This window comes from Tupaia chinensis, unplaced genomic scaffold (assembly GCF_000334495.1).
Source record: "Tupaia chinensis unplaced genomic scaffold, TupChi_1.0 Scaffold000313_1, whole genome shotgun sequence".
NCBI lineage: Eukaryota > Metazoa > Chordata > Mammalia > Scandentia > Tupaiidae > Tupaia > Tupaia belangeri.
The window spans coordinates 4,444,536-4,453,534 of NW_006159806.1; positions in this window are offsets into that span (position 1 = coordinate 4,444,536).

Consider the following 8,999-nt stretch of genomic DNA (forward strand, 5'->3'; position numbering starts at 1 on the left):
GCCAGATCTGAGACTCAAACCGTGGTCAGCCATGTGAAAGTGTCCAGCGCCTTAACCTCCATGCCACCTGCTGGTTCCCAAAACAAGAGTTTTTTAATTCTTATAAACTGTTTTATGATCATCAAGTCTAGAGTTACTCACCGCATAACTTTTGTCTAAAAATTTCATAAAGAGTACTTGACTCTGCAAGAACTTTGCAAAGACTCCATTATTTGTTCTATTTGGAAACTGGAAACCCAGCCCAAGGGATTCTCTACACTAGGTTTCACTTGTAGTATCCACGAATGTGAGTGAATTCCTCTCTTGGAGGTTACCTATATCTGCTAACGTAGCTGACCTGCAAAGAAATGATCTTCCTTGTACCTTGAATACCAGGACCCTGCAGGCACAGAGCAGAAGTCAGACCAGTTTCCTATGAGGGTTTTGGGTATCATTTTTCCAAATGAATTGGAACCCTTGTGGCTTAACTGTGGTCTTATCATAAAGTTATTAACTAAGCTAAGAATTCAAACTTGACACATTCAAGTAAACCTTAGATCATACAGTAAGTTTGCCCAAGTATATCCTGGTAAAAAGGAAGTCAGATTTGAATTGAACCTATGCAAATAATATATTACCATGGAAAGTAAGAGACAGTACAGACATTTATTTCTGTATTTTGATAGATCAGAAAGGAAAAAATAATATTTAAAGAATATTTTATTTCAGGCTGCAGAGGTATTTTGTACCAGAATGAATGATAGAGGTAGATCAAAAGAAAGGAGAAAGGGCTTTTGGAATACCCAGTAAAATACAGAACATTAAAAATGAAATCAATAACACTGAAAAACAAATAACCATGATTGTATTTTCTTCCTTATAAATTATAGCTAATCATTTTTTCCTTCTGGATCTTGGGTCAGCAGTTGCTTTTTTTTTTTGAGAGAGATATTTTTACTAGGGTGCGTGCACTTGCTAGAGAGACAGACAGAAAGCAACCAATCAACCCCAAAGGGATGGCCAAGCTGCAATCCCTTCTCTTCCATTCTCCTCTTGGGATTTTGGGCACACACACACACACACACACACACACACATCTGGCATGAGCTTTAAACCCCCAGGTCTGGGACTCAAACCACGGTTGACTATGTGGGAGTCCAGCAATGTAATCATCATGCCATCTGCTGGTCTCAAGCAATTTCTTCTATTAAATCTCACTCTGTTTTGAGAAGAGTTCTGAAAAGCCTCACGTAGTTGCCAAACAGAGTAAGAGTTTTCTAAGTCGTGTCAGTTTGAAAGTCCACACTAAAAATTTTCAATAAATATATTAATTTGCTATGTCTGCTATAACAAAATACCACACGCTGGGTGGCTTAAACAACAGAAGTTTATTTCCTCACAGTTCCAGAGGCTGAAAGTCCAAGGTTACAATTTTTGCAGCATTGATTTTACCAGGAAGCCTCTCTCCTTGACTTGTAGATGACTCTCATTTTCCCTGTTTCTTCACATGGTCTTTCCTCTGTGTTTGAGTTCTAATATCCTCTTCTTATACAAACAACAATAATATTGGTTTAGGGTCCGCATACATAACTTCATTTTACCTTACCTTTCTTTCTAAAGTTTCTGCCTTCAAATACAGTCACATTCTTAGATACTGGAGTTAGGATTTCCACGTATGAATTCAGAGAGGGCACAGTTCAGCTCATAACACTACATATACCCAGGTTAATCTTGCCCAAGAAGTTCTCAAGTCCTTAGTTTTCCAGGTTTAAGGCTGAATGGTTGTTCATTCAATACAATAATAAATATCATAATGGAGAAGAATAAACATCTCTATTCAAGTAAATAAAATAATAACTTTTAAAAGAATGAGATGTTTCCACTCAAGGTAAAAACATTACAGACTAACAGAAAATACAATGGTAAGAAATCATCCCAGTTCAGGACTGAAGAAAAAAAATTTAAACAAATCAAGGACATAAAAAGTCCTTATATAGCATAGGAAGTTATTTTTTGCTGATATAAAATCCCGTATTCTGACAAGATCACCCAATGAGGATAGAATATCCTTTTACTAGTTCTTGTTAAGAGCAGACTAGATAGTCCAAAACTAATTTGTCACTTGGAGACTGAAGAAAAAGAAACTATACTCTTGTTTTAACAAAACATTTTTATAAACACATCAAAACTGAGCTCTTGAGAGCCAAATCCTTCTTCCATCAAAGAGAGTCACAGAAACAAGACTTACCATCCTACCTGAAACAAAGCAGTGCATAAAAATACATGAAGCAACTGTTTTTCAGCTGTAAGACAATAGCCAGCACAAGATTTTGATTCCCCAAAAGAAAGAAAATAAAAACAGATGAGGTGAGCTCTATGACTATCCCAATTTACTGGTAAGAGACTGTTGAATTATTAATTTAAACATTGCAATGAAGACGTTGTTCAGGTCAAGATGTTTTCATTGGAGGTATTCCTCCAAACACTTAAGAAAGAAACAGTATCAATTCTACACTGATTATACTAGAAAGCTGAGGAGGAAAGAATATTTAGATTGATTCAATATTTTGGCTATTATGAATAGTACTGCAATAAACACAGGCTTTCAGATATCTTTTCAAAATACTGATTTCCTTTCCTTTGGATCTATACCCAGCAAGGGATGACAGATCATATGGCAGTCCTATTCTTAGTTTTTTGAGGACTCTCTATACTGTTTCCCATAGTGGTTGCACCAATTCACACTCCCACCAACAGTCTCCAGGAGTTTCCCCCCCCCTTTTTTTTTTTACATTTATCTATTTATTTATTTATTTTTATATACATTCAATGACATTGTTTAGCTTAGGAAGTGAACATTTCAATATGTGAACATTTCACCCCAGTCCAGTTGATCAAAATATCTTCAACAGATAACACCACACCTCCCCATCCCGTCAATGCTCTGCCTCTGTATCCCTCCTCCAAATGTCCTTCCCTAGGCCTCACTCCTCCACACACACCACATCTGGCATTCACACCCATCTCTTGTGTTTGTGTATCTTTTGTCCACATGCTTACCAGTGTCTGTAGCTTTTTTGTCTTTTCGATCATAGTCATTGTAAGTGGAGTGAGAAAATATCTCGTTGTGGTTTTGTTTGTTTATTTGTTTGAGTAAAATTTACCAAATTTATTTAACTGTTTGAATAAAATTTACAGCTTGTTAAGGTTTACAAAATGACGTTATGGAATATGTGAAGACAGAGATACATGTAACTACCTATAGGTAGTGCAATGGTTATTATAGTGAAACATAACCATCATCTTTCATTGTTACCTTTTCTTGTGACATTAACAGCTAAAATCAAGGAATAAAGGGAGACAGTCAGGAATAGGTAAGAAGGCTTAGGAAAAAAGCATTTAACAGACCCAACAAAGAAAGATTCTTTATTGAGGAGTTTTTGTTTTGTTTTGTTTTTGTTTTTGTTTTTTTGTTTTTTGTTTTTTTTGCTATAGGGCGCATGTGCTTGCCAGAAAGCCAGAGAGACAGAAAGTGAGAAATCACCCCCCAGGGGGGATGGCCACACCGCAATCCCTTCTCCATTCTCCTCTCGGGATCTTGGGCACACTCTCACACATGCCCGTCATAAGTTTAAGCCACCGGGTCTGTGACTCAAACCGCGTTCGACTGTGTGGGAGTCCAGCGACATAGCCATTAAGCTAACTGTTGGTCCCTATTGAAAACAGTGAGTATGGCTATATCCCTGATTATATTATAACACACTATATGCATGCTTTGAAAAACAAATTTAAATAAGAAATTATAAACTAAAATAAAAATATAAAAAATCCTTATCTGTTTCTTAATCTATGCTCTTTCATGAATAAGCAAAATATTTTTGTTTAAATATTTAGATTCTTTTTGGTCTCGGTTTTATTTCTTTTTGCTCTATTACTTATTACTTCTTTCCTTATACTAATCATAGGTTTGGTTTAATTTTGCTTTTCTTGAGGTACATCATTTTGTTGTTATTTGAGATCTTTCTTCTTTCATGATGTACACATTTATTGTTATAAACATTCCTCTCGTCACTGCTTTTTTTTTTTTAAGAGAGATTTTTGCATTTGGGCACATACGCTAGCCAGAGAGACAGAGAGAGACAGTGAGACAGTAAGTGAGAAATCACCCTCTGGGGGGAATGGCCATACCTCAATCCCTTTATTTCTATTCTCTCAGGATTTGGGGCACACACACATGCTCCTTGTATGAGTTTTTGTTTTGTTTTGTATTTTGTTTTAAGAGAGAGAGTTTTGCAATAGGGTACATGTGCTCGCTGGAGAGATAGAGACAAAGAGACAGAAAACAACAAATCATCCTCCAGGGAGGATGATCACACTGCAACCTCTTCTCCTCCATTCTCCTCTTGGGATTTTGGGCATGCACACAGAGGTGCCCAGCCTGAATTTTAAGCCACTTCATTGGGGATTCACCATGGTCAGCTACGTGGGAGTCCAGCAATGTAACCATTGTGCCATCTGTTGGCCCCCTGGTGTGAGTTTTAAGCCTCCAGGTCCAGGACTAAAACCGCAGTCGATTACCTGAGAGTCCAGCAACATAACCATTAGACCATCTGCTGGTCTTGGGTACTGCATTTTCTATATCCCAGAAATTTTGGTATGTTGTGTTCCATTTTCATTTGTTTAAAGACATTTTTAAATTTCCTTTTTAATTTGTTAGTTGACTCAGTGATCATTCAAGAGTATGTTGTTTTATTATCATGTATCTAAGTTTCCAAAGTTCTTGTTATTGATTTTTAATTTATCCCATTGAGGTCAGAAATGTACTTTGTATTCATTCAATGTTTTAATAATTTGGTTGAGACTTGTTTTGTAGCCTAACATGTATTCTATCTTGGAGACTATTCTACGTGCTAATGAGAGGAATGTGCATTCTGCAGCTGTTTGATAAAATGTTCTGTAAATGTCTGTTAGGTATATTTGATCTATAATGTAGTTTCAATCTGATATATCTTTGTTAATTTTGAATCCAGATGATCTGTCCAATTATAAGAGTGGGTACTAAAATCCCTAATTATTATTGTATTGAAGTTTATCTCTACCTTTAAATCTTATAATATATACTTTACATATTTCTGTGCTCCATTGTTAGATACGCGTATACACACACACACACACACACATTTACCACTGCTATGTCCTAGTGCTTAATTGATCCTTTTTCATTATATAATGACCGCATTTACCTCATTTTATATTTTTTTACTTAGACTTTTTCCATCCTTTCACTTTCAGCCTATGTGTGTCTTCACTGATTAATGAGTTTCTTGTAGGCAGTGTATAATAGGCCTCTTTTAAAAAAATCTCTTTAGCCAGTATATATCATACATTATATATGTGATATAGACAAAATATAAAATGAGATAAATGGGATCATTATATAATGAAAAAGCATCAATTAAGCAATAGGACATAGCAATGGTAAATGTGTGTGTGTGTGTGTGTGTGTGTGTATGCATAGCTAATAATGGTGCACAGAAATATATGTCTATATGATATATCTCTCTATATGATATATATATATATATAGATACCTATATATGATATATATATATATATATATATATATATATATATCTTTTGCTAAAAGGCATGAGAGTATGAGAAATCATTCAGTGGGGGGATGGCCACACCATAATCCCTTTTGATTTGAGAGTTTAAACTATTTACATTCAAAGTTATTATTGATAGGTGAGGGAAGACTTTTTTCATTTTATTGTTTTCGGGCTATTTTGTATTTATTCTGTTTCTTACTTCTACTCTTACAGTTTATCTCTGTGGTTTGCTGTTTCAAGTGTTAAGATTTTATTACTTTCTCTCTCATTTGTTTATCCACCCTACCAGTGAGCTTTTTACTTTTGCATGTGTTCAGGAAGGTAATTATCTTTCTTTCACTGCTACTCGTTGAAGACCTTTTAACATTTCTTAGAAAGCCAATTTAGTGGACATGAATTCTCTCATTTTTTGATTTCTTGGAAAATACTTCTTCATTTCTAAAGAATATCTTTTCTAGGTATTGTATTCTTCACAGCTACTGGTTTTTTTGGTTTATTTATTTGCTTATTTCTTTTTTTAATTTTTATCCCCGTGTCTTCTGGCTTGTAAGGTTTCTGCTGATAAATTTGTCAGACAAATGGAGGTTCTCTTCTATGTAATGTGGCAGTTTTCTCTTGCTGTTTTAGAATTCTCTCCTTGTCTTTTGACAGTTGACTATAACATTTCAGAAAGGATTTTTATTTTCATCAAATCTATTTGGAAGCTTTTGAGCTTCCTGAATATGGATATTATATTTCTTCCAAGACTTGGAAAGTTCTTGTTTTCAACTATTACTTTACAAAATAGTTTTCCTATACCTTTCTCTACCTCTTCTCATTCTGTGATTTCCATAATGCAAATATTTCTTCACTTAATGGTACCTTATTTGTCTTGTAGTTTTTCTTCTTTATTTTTCCTTTGTTTGTTTTTGGTTTTTGCTTATTTGTTTTTGTTATAGAGCATGTACACTCACTGGAGAGAGACAGACAGAGAAGGAAAGTGACAAATCGCCCCACAGGAGGATGGCCACACTGCAATCCGTTCTCCTCCATTCTCCTCTCCAGATTTTGGGCATGTATGCACATGTCCCTGGTGTGTTTTCAAGTCACCAGATCCAGGACTCAAGCCATTGAGTCAACAATATGAGATCCAACACTTTAACCACCACACCAACCTGCTGGCCCAGCTGGGTCATTTCAAAAGAACACTCTTTAAGTTCAGAACTTCTTTCTTCTTCAACTTGATCAAATTTTAGTTGAACTACTTGGTGTATTTTCATTGAATTACTTGATTTCCTTCTCTGTGGGGTCAGTTGTTGAAGAATAATTGTGTTGTTTTTTGTTGTTGTTGTTTTATTTTGTTTTGTTTGTATGTAAGGATGGATTTTATTTTTAAAAAAGTCTTTTGAGGACTAAGGATATCATGTTTACTTGCTTTTTCACATTTTTTATGTCTCTATACTGATGTTTGCAATCTGGTGGAACAGTTGCCTCCATCAACTTTATACAATGGCTTCAGATAAAAGACTTGTCTTGTACTTGAGTCTTAGAGTGTCATTTAGATAAGGTACATTAGCTTTGGTTCAGACAGCAGGTGGCATAACAGTTAAGATGCTGAACTCTCATACAGCTGACTGTAGTTTGAATCTGATACCCAGTGGCTTGAAAATCATACTAGGCATGCATTTTTGTGCCCCAAATCCTAAGAGGATTAGAGAAGGGACTGTGACATGGCCATCCTCACTTCACCCCATGGGGGTGGTTTATTATTTTCTCTTTCTCTGTCTCTTTCTCATCTTTCTCTAGTGAGCACTTATGCCCTATAGAAAAACCTTGAAAAAAATTAGCTTTGGTTTCAGGTAGGCATGTTAGAGTAGTCTCTGCAAGTGCCTCAGTGGCCTAAGCTGCAAAGATTTGTGGGGTTGGCCTGCTGTTCAAGATATAGCTGTCCTAAAAGCAGAGCATATTTGTGGGTAGGTAGGATTACTCCTGTATGTCCAGGCCTGGCATATATCAGGGGTCAGGGCAGCTCCAGAGGTTCAGCTGTAGGTAGAATTGCTTGCCTGGCTGCTCTCCTGTGATGTGGGGTGAAGGGGTAAGTCCACTCCAATGGCTCTCAGTGTGGGTGGCTAAGGTTTCTCACCCAACTGCTTCCATGAGACATGGGTAGACATGGTCACAAAATGTATTTGTGTAGTCAAAGCCTGGGTAGGGAGAAGGTACAGCATGACCTGAACTTTTCCTCCAGGACAATTCAGAGGCATGGACTCCCTGAGCCAATATCAACTGGGGAATGCAGCAGCAGATGTAGGATGCTTTGTTCCTCCCTCTATAAAGCAATCCTGAGTCTCCATGGTCCACAGTGTCTCCAACACATCCCTGCTGCACTCCAACACTAGTTCAAACACTCCAGTTGAATATTTCTGGGAACTGTCTTAGGTTCCTTTGGTAAGCCATCCTACAAGGATTATCATTCTGATTTTCATCTGTCTTTTTTTTCCTTTTTTGGAGAGATTTTTCACTATAGAGCGCGTATGCTCTCCAGACAGACAGAGAGAGACATAGAGACAGAAAGCGACAAATCACCCCCCAGGAGGGATGGTCACGCCGCAATCCCTTCTCCTCCATTCTCCTCTCGGGATCTTGGGCACGCACACACACACGCCCGGCGTGAGTTTTAAGCCACTGGGTCCAGGATGCGAACTGTGGTCTACTCCATGGGAGTTCAGCGACATAGCCATTACACTAACTGCTGGTTCCCTGTCTTTGATGATTAGACATGTTCAGCATTGTTTTGTATACTTTTTGGACATTTGTACAGCTTCCTTTGAAGACAGTATGTTCAGATTATCTTTTTCTTCCTTTAGAAATGGTTCTATTTTATGTGCAAAAAATGGAGTAAGTGTTCTATTCTTAAATTCTATTTTCCCAAACCAGTTTGGAATTTTTTTGTGTTTGTTTGTTTGGTGTGGTTTTTTTTTAAAAAAAAACAGAAAACCCCACAACAAATTTTAAAAGATACTGAGAGGGACTAGCAGATCATGTAATGGTTACATCACTGGACTCCCACATAGTCAATCGTGGTTCGAGTACAGGAAGGACCTGCAGCTTAAAACTCAACCAGGCACTTGTGCGTGCATTCCTAAAATCCCTAAAGGAGAATGGAGCAGAAGAGAATGCAATGTGGCCATACCCCTGTGCGGTGACTTCTCACTTTCTGGCTCTCTGGCAAGCGCACATGCCCGATAGCAAAAATGTTTCTTACAAAAAAAAAAAAAGACAAGACAAAAAGACACTGGAATTTCTCTACTTCTAGTTCATGACTAGGCTAGAAGCATAAGCTTATCTGGTATACCAGGGATCATGAGTTAGAAATGGGTATTCTCAAAATGGAAATTAAGGACCAGCAGTTAGCGTAAAAGCTATGTT